Source organism: Coregonus clupeaformis, chromosome 36, assembly GCF_020615455.1.
Source record: "Coregonus clupeaformis isolate EN_2021a chromosome 36, ASM2061545v1, whole genome shotgun sequence".
Taxonomy (NCBI): Eukaryota; Metazoa; Chordata; class Actinopteri; order Salmoniformes; family Salmonidae; genus Coregonus; species Coregonus clupeaformis.
Genome location: NC_059227.1, coordinates 7531662 through 7549581, shown reverse-complemented (window position 1 = coordinate 7549581; position 17920 = coordinate 7531662). Strand labels below are relative to the sequence as shown.

The following is a 17920-nucleotide window of genomic DNA, read 5'->3' as shown; positions in this document are numbered from 1 at the left end:
CATCACTACTACTAGTACCACCACTACTGCTAGTACCACCACTACTGCTAGTGCCACCACCACTGCTAGTGCCACCACTACTGCTAGTACCACCACTACTGCTAGTGCCACCACTACTGCTAGTACCACCACTACTGCTAGTGCCACCACTACTGCTAGTGCCACCACTACTGCTAGTACCACCACTACTGCTAGTACCACCACTACTGCCGCTCCTGCTAGTACCACCACTACTGCTAGTGCCACCACCACTGCTAGTGCCACCACTACTGCTAGTACCAACACTACTGCTAGTACCACCACTACTGCTAGTACCACCACTACTGCTAGTGCCATCACTACTACTAGTACCACCACTACTGCTAGTGCCACCACTACTGCTAGTGTCACCACTACTGCTAGTACCACCACTACTGCTAGTGCCAACACTACTGCTAGTACCACCACTACTGCCAACACTACTGCTAGTACCACCACTACTGCTAGTGCCAACACTACTGCTAGTACCACCACTACTGCCGCTCCTGCTAGTACCACCAAGACTGCTAGTGCCACCACGACTGCTAGTGCCACCACTACTGCTAGTGCCACCACTACTGCCAGTGCCACCACTACTGCTAGTGCCACCACTACTGCTAGTGCCAACACTACTGCTAGTACCACCACTACTGCTAGTACCACCACTACTGCCAACACTACTGCTAGTACCACCACTACTGCTAGTGCCAACACTACTGCTAGTACCACCACTACTGCCGCTCCTGCTAGTACCACCAAGACTGCTAGTGCCACCACGACTGCTAGTGCCACCACTACTGCTAGTGCCACCACTACTGCCAGTGCCACCACTACTGCTAGTGCCACCACTACTGCCAGTGCCACCACTACTGCTAGTGCCACCACTACTGCTAGTACCACCACTACTGCCAACACTACTGCTAGTACCACCACTACTGCTAGTACCACCACCACTGCTAGTACCACCACTACTGCTAGTACCACCACTACCGAGAGAGAGAGAGAGAGAGAGAGAGAGAGAGAGAGAGAGAGAGAGAGGGAGAGAGAGAGAGCAGGGGAGAGAAATGGGAAACGGTAAATAAAGAGAGGACATGAGAACAAAAGGTGCAGCCGTCCCAGACAGGCAGCAAGTCATGCCAACAACTATAGTCAAAACTGGTCGCTGCTCTGGCACCCCAATGGTGGAACAACCTCCCTCACGACGCCAGGACAGCGGAGTCACTCACCACCTTCCGGAGACATTTGAAACCCCACTTCTTTAAGGAATACCTGGGATAGGATAAAGTAATCCTTCTACCCCCCCCCCCCCAAAAAAAGAAAGAAAAAAAAGAAGAAAAAACATTGTAAAGTGGTTATCCCACTGGCTAGAAGGTGAATGCACCTATTTGTAAGTCGCTCTGGATAAGAGCGTCTGCTAAATGACGTAAATGTAAATGTAAATGTGGTGACTGATGGCATATGGTTTACATCATTATCATGCTCATCAGTCCATTCATTGGCCACTCGTGCCCTGTGGATGGGGGCATTGTCATCCTATGGGGGCATAGCCATGGTAGCCAAAATAACGGCCTGCCCAGCATTTGTATACATGACCCTAAGCATGATGGGATGTTAATTGTTTAATACACTCAGGAACCAAGCCTGTGTAGAAGCACCTGCTTTCAACACACTTTGTTTCCCTCATTTACTCAAGTGTTTTCATTATTTTGGCAGTTACCTGTATCTTTTTGTCACCATTTTCTCTCACCCTCATTTTCTCCCTCCATCACCTGGTCTGTCCTTCCCTAGTGGTGGGAGACCACAATATGCTTATCATCATCAAACCATTGCTACACCACAGATATTTGGGCTACTATCGTTACTAGCTTTCACAATAGTATCTGTACATTACGTTTACATAAGAAAACTACGGAATGTTTGAAGGGATTTAGATAGACAGCATGGTCTAACCCAGAGCTTTGGTGCAATATGGGGTCCTGTTGATTTTTCAATGCAGCCAATTCAGGAAAATAATGGAAATGTTATTCTTGAATTAAACAATTCGGTAACACTTTACTTGACACCCAGCATCATAAAACGTTATGACACAGTCATAACCATGTCATAATATGTCACAACAGCTGACATAACTTGTCATAACCTGTCATAATATGGTCATAGCACTGCCATGACACATATTTAGACCTGTTGTGACATATATTACGTTATTTTATGCCTGGTTATGACACCTACATAAGAGTGTCAAAGTCCACAAAACCTACCACACAAGGCAAAACATTCCATTACACCATAAACATACTGTTGACAAGTAGGCTATGTTATATAACATTTTCTGAAATTGACCATATTAAATTATCATTGTAATTGTGCACACACTGATATCAGACATGCACCTACCCCAAAGCTCTGTTTGCTGATGACTGGGATGAATGCAGGAGCAGATTTCAGGAGCAGGACAAGACACCCTCTTTTTGACTGACTGACATAAGGGCCTGTACCTGATAGGCCTATCTGGCCTATATGATTATGATGGTCATAATGCTTCTTGACAGTGTCATAAAGTGTATTTTCTTAGTCCAAGTAAAGTGATTTAAGAAATAAACTTTCAAAAACGAAAGGAAACTTCTTGGCAGGGGAAAAATATGTTTGAATAAATGTGGGTTTTGACACTTCTGTAGGTGTCATAACCAGCCGTAAAATAATGCAATATATGACTGTACGTCGCTTTGGATAAAAGCGTCTGCTAAATGGCATATTATTATTATTATTATGTCACAACAGGTGTAAATATATGGGTCATGACAGTGTTATGACCATATCATGACAGGTTATGATAAGTTATGTCAGCTGTTATGACATATTATGACATGGTTATGACACAGTTATGTCAGCTGTTATGACATGTTTATGACCATGAATTGACCCAAAACAACGGGATATTTTTCTGAATTAACTTTATTGAAAACGGAATTGACCCCAAACCCGGAACACTATGGGCCTATTCCTAATTTAAAGATTTGTATGCAAACTTTCATGTCAATTTTGTGTGAAAATGTTAGCTCCAAATGTTACACTGGGATCTTGAGTAAAGACAAGCCATAGACAGCAGAGCTGACCTTTCAACCCACTCGCTCCTGCCATCCTATAGGCTAGAGGTCACAAATACCACAGGCTCCACTTCATCAGCGCTTATTAACAGGCCACCTAGAAATCATTAGGACACTAGTGGGAACACACACACACACGTTTCTCTAACGCACACACAAACATGCACACATACAGTATACACTGCACAAAACAAAGCCCACACACACACTGCCAGATACACAGCCATCAACATCAAACACATAACTAGAAAGATGAAAAATCGTAAAAGGGGTGACATTTTGACAGCACAGAAAAAGTGGCACTCTTGTCAAACCAGACCATCACTTCAAATAGCTGCATAAATTACTGTCCTGAGTGTCCTCTCGTGATTGCTGTACAACGAAAAGCTATGAAACTATTTCCGGCAGTAATACTTGACACTTTTTTTGGATGGTCAAAATGAGTTGGCTTAACATTTGGTCGAAAAGCTCTAGTTGCAGCGTCATTTGCTGTTAAGGCTGTTATGGATTGATAAGGAATTGAAAAACTGAATGGTTGAAAGACACGGTGCAAAAGGAGTGGCTAATAACTCTGGCTGCACATCTGACTGGCTGACTTACTGCAAATTATAAATTATGTGACTTAACAACAACAAAAACAAAAAGAAGAGGAAAAAGAAGAGGAAACTGTATTATGAAGCCAAGATCAATGATATAAAGAATGATGGAAGAAAAAAAACTTTGGAGTACTTTAAATGAAATTATGGGCAGAAAGACAAATTCAACTCCACCTTTCATTGAATCAGATGGCTTATTCATCACAAAACCATTTCATGTTGCAAATTATTTTTAATGATTACTTAATTGGCAAAGTGGGCAAAGTTTGGCAGGAAATGCCAACAACGAACAGTGAGCCATCGTACTCATGCATAAAAAACTAATAATATAAGAAAAGCATTGTAAATTTGAATTTTGTCAAGCTAGTGTGGAAGTGGTTAAACAATTATTGTTATGGATCAATAATGATAAACTTCCTGGCATTGACAACTTATATGGAAAGCTACTGAGGATGGTAGCTGACTATAGCCACTCCGATCTGCCATATCTTTAATCTGAGCCTAGAGGAAAGTGTTTGTCTCTGGCCTGGAGGGAAGCCAGTCATTCCGCTACCCAAGAGTGGTAAAGCGGCCTTTACTGGTTCTGACAGCTGCCAGCTCTTAGCAAACTGTTGGAATTTTTTTTGTTGACCAAACACAATGCTATTTCTCTGTAAACAAATTGACATCAGACTTTCAGCATGCTTATAGAGAAGGGCACTCAACATGTACTGCACTGACACAAATGACTGATGATTTGTTGAAAGAAATTGATAATAAGAAGATTGTGGGAGCTGTACTGTTAGATTTCAGAGCAGCGTTTGATATTATTGACCATAACCTGTTGTTTAGAAAACCTATGTGTTACGGCTTTTCAACCTCTGCCATATCGTGGATTCAGAGCTACTGTATCTATCTAATAGAAGTGTGGTGTACCGCAGGGCAGCTCTTTAGGCCCTCTACACATTTCGATTTTTACCAATGACCGGTCACTGGCATTAAACAAAGAATGTGTGTCCATGTATGCTGATGATTCAACCAAATACGCGTCAGCAACCACAGCCAATGAAGACACTGGAACCCTTAAAGAGTTGCAGTCAGTTTTGGAATGGGTGGCCAGTAATAAATTGGTCCTGAACATCTCTAAAATTAAGAGCATTGTATTTAGTACAAATCATTCCCTAAGTTCTAGACCTCAGTTGAATCTGGTAATGAATGGTGTGGCTGTTGAACAAGTTGAGGAGACTAAATTACTTGGTGTTACCTTAGATTGTAAACTGTCATGATCACAACATATAGATTCAATGGTTGTAAAGATGGGGAGAGGTCTGTCCGTAATAAAGAGATTCTCTGCTTTTTTGACACCACACTCCACAAAGCAAGTCCTGCAGGCTCTAGTTTTATCTTATCTTGATTATTGTCCAGTCATATGGTCAAGTGCCGCAAAGAAGGACCTAGTTAAGCTGCAGCTGGCCCAGAACAAGTGGCACGTCTTGTTCTTCATTGCAATTAGAGGACTAATATTAATACTAAGCATGCCAGTCTCTCTTGGCTAAGAGTTGAGGAAAGGCTGACTGCATCACTTCCATGTTTTTAGAAGAAACTATGGTGTTGGAAATTCCAAATTGTTTGCATAGTCAACTTATACACAGCTCTGACACACACACTTACCCCACCAGACATACCACCAGAAGTATTTTCACAGTCCCCAGGTCCAGAACAAATTGAAGGAAGTTGTATTATACAGAGCTTCCTTCCATCTCATATAGCGCAAGTGAACAGCAAACCTGGTTTCAAAAAACAAACAAAGCAACACCTCACGGCACAACGCCTCTCCCCTATGTGACCTACTTGTTGTGTATATGTACTGATATGTATGTGTAACTGATAGATGCACACACACTACATGTTAATGTTTTTAAATGTATGTAAATTGTCAAGTATTTCGTTAGGTGTCGGACCCCAGTAAGACTAGCTGTCACCATTGCCATCGGCTAATGGGGAGCCTAATAAATCTAATAAAAATTAGCAAGACATAACCAATGTCATCATGACAATGTCTGGTTCTATTAACAACTGACTTGACACATTCAAGACAAACAACATGAATACGGTTAGCTAGTTAGGGTTGAACTAGCTCACATACAGCTGAATGAAACGTCACAACATAATGTTACGTCAATAGACATACTGAAAAACCTGCTACGTCATGATGACGACATCCCCAACAAACTCTTTATTACGGAGGGCTCAACTGGAGTGCTATCGTGATTTGTTGGTGTTCTTTTTGCTTCTATTTTATTAAAGGAGTGGGGCAATTCCACTTCTCTCATTTATCGGATAAGATAGATTGAGAGGAAAGATATAGGAGAGAGTTTCTGAAATAGCAGTAGGCCCGATTTGAAACCATGCTGCGGTGGTACAGTGCCTCCAGAAAGTATTCACACCCCTTGACTTTTTCCACATTTTGCTGTGTTACAAAGTGGGAATAAAATGGATTTAATTGTTATGTTTTGTCAACGATCTACACAAAATACTCTAATGTGAAAGTGGAAGAAAAGTACTTTTCTTTTATTAAAAGGAAAATAAAAACGCTAATATATTTTGATTAGATAAGTATTCAACCCCCAGAGTCAATACATGTTAGAATCACCTTTGGCAGCGATTACAGCTGTGAGTCTTTCTGGGTAAGTCTCTTATGAGCTTGAAAACCTGGATTGTACAATATTTGCCCATTATTATTTTTTAAATTCTTCAAGCTCTGTCAGGTTTGATTGTTGATAACTGCTAGACAGCCATTTTTTAAGTTTTGCCATTGATTTTCAAGCCGATTTAAGTCAAAACTCTAACTAGGCCACACAGGAACTTTCACTGTCATCTTGGTAAGTAGCTCCAGTGTATATTTGGCCATGCGTTTTAGGTTATTGTCCTTCTGAAAGGTGGATTTGTCTCCCAGTGTCTGTTGGAAAGCAGACTGAACCAGGTTTTCCTCTAGGACTTTGCCTGTGCTTAGCTCTATTCAGTTTATTTTCATCATAAACTCCCTAGTCCTTGCCGATGACCAGCATACCAATAACATGATGCAGCCACCACCATGTATGAAAATATGAAGAGTGGTACTCAGTGATGTGTTGTGTTGGATTTGCCCCAAACATAATGCTTTGTATTCAGGAGAATAAATTAATTTCTTTGCCACATTTTTGCAGTATTACTTTACTGCCTTATTGCAAACAGGATGAATGTTTGGGAATATTTTTATTCTGTACAGGGTTCCTTCTTTTCACACTGTCATTTAGTTTAGTATTGTGGATTAACTACAACTTTGTTGATCCATCATCAGTGTTCTCCTATCACAGCCATTTAAAATCTGTAATTGGTTTAAAAATCACCATTGGCCTCATGGTGAAATCCGCGAGCGGATTCCTTCCTCTCCGTCAACAGAGTTAGGAAGGACGCCTGTATCTTTGTAGTGACTGGGTGTATTGATACACCATCCAAAGTGTAATTAATAACTTCATCATGCTCAAAGGGAAATTCAATGTCTGCTTTTTTAATTTTTACCCATCTACCAATAGGTGTCCTTCTTTGCGAGGCATTGGAAAACCTCCCTGGTCTTTGTCGTTAAATCTGTGCTTGAAATTCACTGCTTGGCTCAGGGACCTCACATATAATTGTATGTGTGGGGTACAGAGCTGGGGTAGTCATTCAAAAATAATTTTAAAACACCATTATTGCACACAGAGTTAGTCCATGCAACTTATCTGACATTTCAGCTTTACATTTTTTATTAATTTGTAAAAAATATAATTCTACTTTGACATTATGGGGTATTGTGTGTAGCTCAGCGACACAAAACCGAAATGTAATATATTTTAAAACTCAGGCTGTAACAACAAAAATGTGGAAAAAGTCAAGGGGTGTGAATACTTTCTGAAGGCACTGAATGTGTGTTCCAGAGACAGTGGCTTCGACCACTGGACCAACCCAGGCCATATTCTGTTGGTATTCTTATCAGTGGTGTTGTGTTGGGTAGGCAGGTTGTTTGTGCACAGTAGCTGGGCCTTAATTTCACTTCTAGCTGGCTCTCAGGCCACAGGCAGATTAACACTTCCTACCCTGACCTCACCCACACACACAGATGTCGGATCTTAATTTGTCCCCTTTCGTCGCAGGAGGAAAATAAATCCTGCAGCATGAGGATCTGAATGAATATTTAGAATCACCGCCAGGGTGCAGCTGGAAGCAGAGTTTGTAGCTATTTTAGACTGCAGGTCCACTAGGCATCAGTTTAAGTAGACTATGTAGCGCCTCTTGTGAATTCTTAAATGGATTATAATAAATTGACAGGGGGTAGATGTTTTCTTTAAATCAGTTATTAAAATAAAAAAATATCTTGTTTTATTATATGTTCAAGACAAGCAATAGTCAGAATAAATGCATACATCCTCAGTGCCTGTGTGGTCCAGTGGATACAGCAGCTGACCCCGGCACACGTATGCCTGAGTCGGCATGGGTTGGAATCCGGCCCACTACTGCCCTTTGAACTTTTTTGGGAGGAACTAGTACTTTTCTAGTTACTCTCCGTGTACTTTTACTCAAGTAATTTATGAAGGAATTAAACTGACTTTTTACTCCGTTACATTTTACCAAATCACTTCAGCTACATAGATGTATATTATTATATCGTTGCTGTTGGATAAAAAAAGCTCGTAAAATAGCTTGTCATCAACGCTCTTAAGTCCATTGGCTCTCAAAGTTGTCCGTCAAACCCTGTCGTCTCCACCACGGCTCTTGAAGTGAAGCACGTGTAATCACTCCTGAGGACATTTTTTGTTTGTGGGTTCTTAGCTAGACGCAATCAGAGGTAAGTAGCACTTTAATAACCTTCTGACTTTGTAATATGATATATTTCTGGAATAAAGATAAGTATTTCTCAGAAATTATGTTTTGAGGGCGAGTGCAAAGCAAATGGCTAGGTGCTAATTAGATGGCTAGTTAGCTAGCTTTGGCTAACACAGAATTGGACAGACAAAGTTTAATTTCCTGCCTTTAGCTTCCCATATGATCTCTGCTTGTTGGCCAACTAGCCACCTTGTCATTGGCATCAAGAGAACAGATTAAATCAGATGTGTGTGGCAATAGCCAACTAGCCATCACATTAGGTTACCTCTAGATAAGCTGGCTAAGCTAGCTAGCTGCAGTGTCAAGCGCAGCATCCTCCCACTATATTGCTCTCTCTCACCCTGTGTGTGTGTGTGTGTGTGTGTGTGTGTGTGTGTGTTCAGAAGAGGAAGGTAAATCCAGTTGTCTAGAAGGGATACAACTTTTGTCAAAAATGTACTTTTCATAGCAGGTTATGAGAACTTACGCAGCAGGTTAGGATAATTAACGTAGCAGGTTAGGGTAGGTCAAGGTTAGGGAAAGGGTTAGGATTAGCTAAAATCCCCCAAAAATCTACTTGATGTCAATTTGACAAAAACTGTATCCCATCTAGACATGACTGGTAAATCCTACCTTGGCAGGAAAAAGATGATTAAGTTGACTATGGCAATTGTTATCTGCACTGTTTGATTATTTATTACTTATATGACTCTTACCTGAATATCTACCTTGATGTTTAATTCCATGCTGAAATGTGTCTGATTTGCATAATAGTAACATGATTGATAGTGACATTTCGATATTGATTGTTGTTTGACTGTTGTAACCCTTACCTGATCCTCCTTGATATTTCGTTCTGAGTGAAAAATGAAACGTCACACTTGGTGTAAATCTTTTTAGTACGCATTCACCATCACATGTACTTGAAATGATATTGTGAAATTAATTTTCATTAATGCTATTGAAATTGTGAAATGATTCCAATGTCTCGATTACCATTTAACCTTTTTATGAAATTGAGCACATTAATAGATATTAAGTCAACTTTGAATAAGACTGTTATTGAAACTGTACAGGCTATGGACTTTGTTTGATGCCAGTCAAAAGTGAACAATTTTCATTCGGAAGAGTCAGCTTTTTAAACCAACATGGCTCAGTTTAAATTGTTTTTACATTGTAGTAAAACAAAATACCTCATTTGATATGCGTTGACATCAAATTGCATGGCATTACTACATTCTGTAGCAATGTATGTTTTGTTCAATTAAAAAAATACATACACTTGAATGCGATTTGATAAAAATTAATGCCTTTAACTGCAGTAGATGCAAAAAGGTGGGCGGATCATACCTGTGCTGGAGGACATTTGCAAGATGGTGCTGGCAGGCTTAAATAATAAGTGAATGTCAAATAAATTGCATTAAGTTGTCCTTTTTGTTTGCTGTCACAGTTTACCATAAGGTGTAAAAAAATTACCTAAATAAAATGTGTACGTTTTCTGACCGTATACTTTTCTATTCCTACTTGAGTAGTTTCTTAAAATGGCTATTTTTACTTGAGTAAATTACAATCTAAGTAACAGTACTTTTACTTAAGTACAGATTTTCAGTACACTACCCACCTCTGCAAATTATACATAGCCTAACTATAAAACATGGGCGAGCATCCACACTGGAGGAATGTTTATCGTTCTACAGTAGGCCTACATCTGTCAATCAACTGATGGCCAAAATCAGCCCATCAACTCAGCCCATCAGCTCAGCCCATCAGCTCAGCCCATCAGCTCAGCCCATCAGCTCAGCCCATCAGCTCAGCCCATCAACTCAGCCCATCAACTCAGCCCATCAACTCAGCCCATCAACTCAGCCCATCAACTCAGCCCATCAGCTCAGCCCATCAACTCAGCCCATCAACTCAGCCCATCAACTCAGCCCATCAACTCAGCCCATCAACTCAGCCCATCAACTCAGCCCATCAACTCAGCCCATCAACTCAGCCCATCAACTCAGCCCATCAACTCAGCCAGGGAAACAAACAGTAGCATATTATCGGTTTTCAAACCATTCATTATGTGACAATGGATAGGCTAATGGGAAGCCTACAAAATGTAGCGTATTGGAATATAATCAAATAACAAGGGGTCTATTGCAAGCAATGGATGGCATTAGATCATCGCCAGCTGATGTCTCGTTAAACCATCAATTCGCGCTAAATTCACCCGCACAGCTGATCTCAATTGCAACTATTATTGGTCACCTCATTACCGCGCCCTAAAACATGACGTCAGTGTCACCTAATGCCGCGTTTGGAACTCTCCCTTCAAGACAACTGGGAACCCGGGAAAAAACAAGCTCAGATTGGGAAAAATTGTTTTGAAAGGTCATCCAACTCCGAATTCCAAGTCGGAAACTGGCATCTTTCTAGAGGTCCGACTTTCCAACCTGAAGATCACCCACGTCATGATCTGACCTAGTTTGTTTTTTTTTCGAGTTCCCAGATGTCTTGTAAAAAAAATAAAAAATAAAAAAGGGTCAGATCTCTTTTTAATGATGTGATGACGAAGGCAGGCGACAAGCTTAGGTCTGCACATTAAGCCCACAGAAACGCATTGGGCTGTATTCTGGACATATTTTGGCGAGAGTGAGCCCTCTCGCTTCTCCTCTTCCTCTCTGCTAAGGCAGATTAAAAAAAAAAAACTAGGTCAGATCATGACGACACTTTGTATGAATGGAAACTAATGTTGGTGTAGCGTACTGTTATTATTTTAGTAGTTTCCTATGTATGTTATCCAACAGTGTCTTGTATGGTCATTTCTTATCAAGATCGGGGGTACAATATCCCTGGACTGTCCATAGACCACCCCAGGCCACGATTGAACACTTGACACTTGTATGTTGTAGCCTAGCGGAGACCAATATCTATCTTGTGTTATTAAGCTATATGAAACGACGGTTGTTGATTTGCATTTCGGATGTTGCAGTAATAGGACATAGGCCTAGTGTTTGAGCGAACGATTGAGAATATTATGATAGCAAGCCTGATCCCAATGACACGACTGCACCCACATGGAGAGAAAGAGAACTGCTCATTTTCAAGAAATCACGATGCTAATTTGAATTTCCTGATGCAGCAGGGAAATTCTCCTCAATTAAAAAAATAAATAATCTAGTTCAGATCTGACATCTATACACTCATAAATGTGTACACACACACACTTGCAGAAACACTAAGACCTGTACATATGCATGCATGCACGCATACACTCACAGGCACACACACACACGTCTCTGGCCATCGTAACTAGTAGCATGACACCTGATCTAGCTGTACTCTGTCAGTAGTCAACATGACTTGTCCTGTATGGGTTAAGATGTCCAAAGACAAATGCTGTGACTGTGCTGTCCAATGCAATGACCTGTCCCAAATTGAAATGGGTTTTGTCCCAGGTTGTCTTTTTTGCAGTCAAGCTATGAATCTCTAAAAAGATTACCAGATCATATTTATGGGGTTCCTGAGACATAATAATCAGTGCAGCAAGACTGCAAAGACGATGACCTGGAACAGGCGTGAAGATGAAAACGGCATCCTTCTAGTGGACTACTATGGTGAGTGTGTCCTTCTAGTGGACTAATATGGTGAGTGTGTCCTTCTAGTGGACTAATATGGTGAGTGTGTCCTACTATTGGACTAATATGGTGAGTGTGTCCTACTATTGGACTAATATGGCGAGTGTGTCCTTCTAGTGGACTAATATGGTGAGTGTGTCCTTCTAGTGGACTAATATGGTGAGTGTGTCCTTCTAGTGGACTAATATGGTGAGTGTGTCCTACTATTGGACTAATATGGTGAGTGTGTCCTACTAGTGGACTAATATGGTGAGTGTGTCCTTCTAGTGGACTAATATGGTGAGTGTGTCCTTCTAGTGGACTAATATGGTGAGTGTGTCCTTCTAGTGGACTAATATGGTGAGTGTGTCCTACTATTGGACTAATATGGTGAGTGTGTCCTACTAGTGGACTAATATGGTGAGTGTGTCCTTCTAGTGGACTAATATGGTGAGTGTGTCCTTCTAGTGGACTAATATGGTGAGTGTGTCCTTCTAGTGGACTAATATGGTGAGTGTGTCCTACTATTGGACTAATATGGTGAGTGTGTCCTACTATTGGACTAATATGGTGAGTGTGTCCTTCTAGTGGACTAATATGGTGAGTGTGTCCTACTATTGGACTAATATGGTGAGTGTGTCCTTCTAGTGGACTAATATGGTGAGTGTGTCCTACTATTGGACTAATATGGTGAGTGTGTCCTACTATTGGACTAATATGGCGAGTGTGTCCTTCTAGTGGACTAATATGGTGAGTGTGTCCTTCTAGTGGACTAATATGGTGAGTGTGTCCTTCTAGTGGACTAATATGGTGAGTGTGTCCTACTATTGGACTAATATGGTGAGTGTGTCCTTCTAGTGGACTAATATGGTGGGTGTGTCCTTCTAGTGGACTAATATGGTGAGTGTGTCCTACTATTGGACTAATATGGTGAGTGTGTCCTTCTAGTGGACTAATATGGTGAGTGTGTCCTTCTAGTGGACTAATATGGTGAGTGTGTCCTACTATTGGACTAATATGGTGAGTGTGTCCTACTATTGGACTAATATGGTGAGTGTGTCCTTCTAGTGGACTAATATGGTGAGTGTGTCCTTCTAGTGGACTAATATGGTGAGTGTGTCCTTCTAGTGGACTAATATGGTGAGTGTGTCACGAACCATGAAGGTGGACAAGATGTCACCACCGCGGTTTGGCCCTGCACTTTCACTGCTTACCGTCTTGAGGGTTTGGCTTGAAACAAACCACACAGTTCAGGACAGTTAAATGTGGCTTTCTCTTATTGGATCGACACCGGTGATAGCTGACTGGGGTTTCAGTGGTTGCTTTTCATGAGCAAGGCCAAAAAAAACAACAACAAAAAAATAATTGCAGAACACGCTGGGATAAAACGCTGCGTCACTGGCCTCCAGTCCTTAAAATTCTACTGGACAAATGTTGTAATGGATGTCCTCTGACACTCTCTTTGATGGCAGTGTCAGTATCACAGGGAGATGGTTTTTGATTTCCATGTACATATCAAGGCCCTGTTCAAATACTAAAAAGTGCTCATCCTCACTTTCATCCTTCCCTTTCACCGATTTCACCAAACTGGATAGGTGAAAGCTATGTAATAAAACCCTTTCCATGTGTGTTAGATCAGTGATTACTTCAAGGAGAAGGATGAAGGATGTGTAATAAAAGTACTCCATGCCCTGGGAGGCGGAGACAAAACGAGACATGCTTCCACCCGTGACCCAATTTCCTGCACCCAAGAAGCACTGCAGGAAATAAACAGTGCCCAACAAGACTCCTGAACACATTTCACATTTACATTTTAGCAGACGATCTTATCCATAGTGACTTACAGTAGTGAGTGCATACATCTTGATACTTTTTTTTGTACTGGTCCCCCGTGGGAATCGAACCCACAACCCTGGCGTTGAAAGCGCCATGCTCTACCAACTGAGCCAAACAGGACCACATATAAGGAAGTACTCCCGAGTGGCGCAGCGGTCTAAGGCACTGCATCTCAGTGCTAGAGGCGTCACTACAGACCCTGGTTCGATTCAAGGTTGTATCACAATCCGGCCGTGATTGCCATAGAGTGGCGCACAATTGGCCCAGCGTCGTTCGGGTTTGGCCGGGGTAGGCCGTCGTTGTAAATAAGAATGTGTTCTTAACTGACTTGCCTAGTTAAATAAAGGTTAAATAACACTTTATTTTAAGAATGTGAAATGTCTGAATAATAGTAGAGAGAATGATTTATTTCAGCTTTTATTTCTTTCATCACATTCCCAGTGGGTCAGAAGTTTACATACACTCAATTAGTATTTGGTAGGATTAAATTGTTTAACTTGGGTCAAATGTTTCGGGTAGCCTTCCACAAGCTTCCCACAATAAGTTGGGTGAATTTTGGCCCATTCCTCCTGGCAGAACTGGTGTAACTGAGTCAGGTTTGTAGGCCTCCTTGCTCGCAAACGCTTTTTCAGTTCTGCCCACACATTTTCTATAAGATAGAGGTCAGGGCTTTGTGATGGCCACTCCAATACCTTGACTTTGTTGTCCTTAAGCCATTTTGCCACAACTTTGGAAGTATGCTTGGGGTCATTGTCCGTTTGGAAGACCCATTTGCGACCAAGCTTTAACTTCCTAACTGATGTCTTGAGATGTTGCTTCAATATATCCACATAATTTTCCTTCCTCATGATACCATCTATTTTGTGAAGTGCACCAGTCCCTCCTGCAGCAAAGCACCCCCACAGCATGATGCTGCCACCCCCGTGCTTCACGGTTGGGATGGTGTTCTTCGGCTTGCAAGCAACCCCCTTTTTCCTCCAAACATAACGATGGTCATTATGGCCAAACATATCTATTTTTCTTTCATCAGACCAGAGGACATTTCTCCAAAAAGTACGATCTTTGTCCCCATGTGCAGTTGCAAACCGTAGTCTGGCTTTTTTATGGCGGTTTTGGAGCAGTGGCTTCTTCCTTGCTGAGCGGCCTTTCAGGTTATGTCGATATAGGACTCGTTTTACTGTGAATATAGATACGTTTGAACCTGCTTCCTCCAGCATCTTCACAAGTTCCTTTGCTGTTGTTCTGGGATTGATTTGCACTTTTCGCACCAAAGTATGTTCATCTCTAGGAGACAGAACACGTCTCCTTCCTGAGCAGTATGACGGCTGCGTGGTCCCATGGTGTTTATACTTGCGTACTATTGTTTGTACAGATGATCGTGGTACCTTCAGGCATTTGGATATTGCTCCCAAGGATGAACCAAACTTGTGGAGGTCTACCATTTTTTTTCTGAGGTCTTGGCTGATTTCTTTTGATTTTCCCATGATGTCAAGCAAAGAGGCACTGAGTTTGAAGGTAGGCCTTGAAATACATCCACAGGTACACCTCCAACTGACTCAAATTATGTCAATTAGCCTATCAGAAGCTTCTAAAGCCATGATATCATTTTCTGGAATTTTCCAAACTGTTTAAAGGCACAGTCAACATAGTGTATGTAAACTTCTGACCCACTGGAATTGTGATACAGTGAATTATAAGTGAAATAATCTGTCCGTAAACAATTGTTGGAAAAATTACTTGTGTCATGCACAAAGTAGATGTCCTAACCGACTTGCCAAAACTATAGTTTGTTAACAAGAAATTTGTGGAGTGGTTGAAAAACAAGTTTTAATGATGCCAACCTAAGTGTATGTAAACTTCCGACTTCAACTGTATACAATATGAAGTTCAGCTGAACTAATTTACCTAGTTTATTTGGTCTACTATCAGGTTTATTTTGGTCTGAATTGGGCGTCTGTTGGTCGAGATGCTGGTGTTTTCTAGTATCAACCCTCTCGTTTGAAGTGACCTAGCTTCAGGGGGAAATGACAAGATCCTATGGAAATATGACTACCGTCGAGCACATCACAAATATCTCTACATGCCAGGGAGGTGGCCCTAAAGAGAATGCCCCTTGCCTTTAGTGAGTAGACAATGTAATAAAAGGAAAAATAAAACCTCTGTGGCTTTCGAGCTATCTGGGTAGCTCTTTTACTCAGATTGCTCATATGAACCCTAGAAGGCAGTTAATTTCAGTGAAGGGGGTATATTGGTCACCCAACCCCCTGAAATTCGCTTGTTCAAGACAATCCTCGGTTATGGATGATGAACGCCCTTAGCGCCGGGTGGTGACTCATCGCTTCACAAACAGAGCCCGGGAGGAAGGAAGCAGTCTGGCTAGGTGGTGTGGGTGTGGTGTGGTAGCGAGGATTGCCTGAGTCTGCCTGGGGTCATGGAGGGTCATGGAGAGACAGGTTGCTGGAGAGATTTAACGCAGCCAAAGCACCCCAGCCCTGACCGTCGCCTGGCCTGGCACCTCAAATACGACCTAGACATGAGCACCTCCGAGGTCAAATGTCTGAAAAAAGAATTATGAGGAAAGAAGATAATACGTGCAGTGTGACGGCGGCTCAGCCGTGCCGACCCAAAAATAAAACAAAAACAATCCCGTCACAGTACTGCCTCTAAAGCTGTGGTGACGATGGTGCTGCACTATGGAGTGGTAAGGGGGAAAAAATATATATATATATTGCACAGGGAAAACAAATCTCACTCTCCTGTAGAAAGAAAAACAGGAAAGGGAATGTTCCAGAAACATTTGATGGCAGTGTGCCTCTGGAGTGCCAGAGAGAGGAGAGGGAGAGTCCGGGCCGAGAGGAACCACTTACGGGCCTGCGCTTCCCCCATGGAGGGCGGCCACCTGTATCCTTCACAGACACAACAACGACATCTGGGGGAGTAGACATCAGCTAAGGCAGACTAATGCCCTGCAGCGACGTTTGCATCCAGAGGGGTCGGAGTCTCAGTGTCTCATGACTCTAACCAGGACTCAACTCCACATCAACTGACACAGATAGGCCTAGTTATTTCCTTTACAGTCATTCAAAGCTATTAAAACAGAATTTGTGAATTTTGTGGCTGGGGAAAGTGATATTTTTTTTTGGGGGGGGGGGGTGCCCCAAAATCGGTTCTCTCTCCACTTCTTCTCCTCTAGCGCGTCTCCCGATAGGAGAATACTCTGCAGCTGCTACCCACACCGTGATACATAACGTCTGGTGACTCAGTCTGCAGAAGACATCGGCAAGGAACACGGAGGAAATTGAGTAATGTTGGGACTACAAAGAAACACACAATCAATCTTCCCAGAGCCCTTGGATGATGGGCGTCTGTGGATCTCTTAAAGATAAAGTGTGATGGATGTCATACGACACATCACCGTAGACACTCATTTCTTTAGAATGGTAGCAGAGGTGTATAATTCATTTGGCTGGCTCCTCATCCTAACATCCTATGAAAGCAATCCTTATTTTGAATCTGAATGACCCCCCCCCCCTCAACCCACAAAATAGAGTGCGCTATGCAAAAGCAAGACAGCTCCCTCAGACGTTATGAAGATGCAGGTCGAGCCCAGACACAACAGCTAAACAGATGAGTAAACAAATGGAGAGGCACAGACATAACAGCAACCGTCCCTTTCTGCTACTGGCTGATGTCAACGCCAATGAGGTCACTGCCTTGCCAGAAGCAAAATGGGACTGGCCAACATAGCTAAGGGCCGCCAGACAACCCTGTTCGCTCCGGCGCACGCATTCCTGAGGCATCGCTAACTGTAGTCCCGGTCCCAAAACTGTGGGTTACACCTACAAAAAACACCTTACAGTACCTGCTCGCCCCTCTGCTTCCACAATAGGGTAATTGC

General features: G+C 42.1%; 1 protein-coding gene and 1 non-coding gene across 17 annotated transcripts in view; both read right to left on the bottom strand.

Annotated features, from left to right (window-relative positions):
- Positions 1-17920, bottom strand: part of LOC121552405 (MAP/microtubule affinity-regulating kinase 3) — a 103296-nt gene that overhangs the window by 72602 nt on the left and 12774 nt on the right. The gene's annotated exons all lie outside the window — the stretch shown is intronic.
- On the bottom strand, positions 14069-14144 carry trnae-uuc. Its single transcript has one exon. It is a non-coding gene; the product is annotated as a tRNA-Glu (tRNA).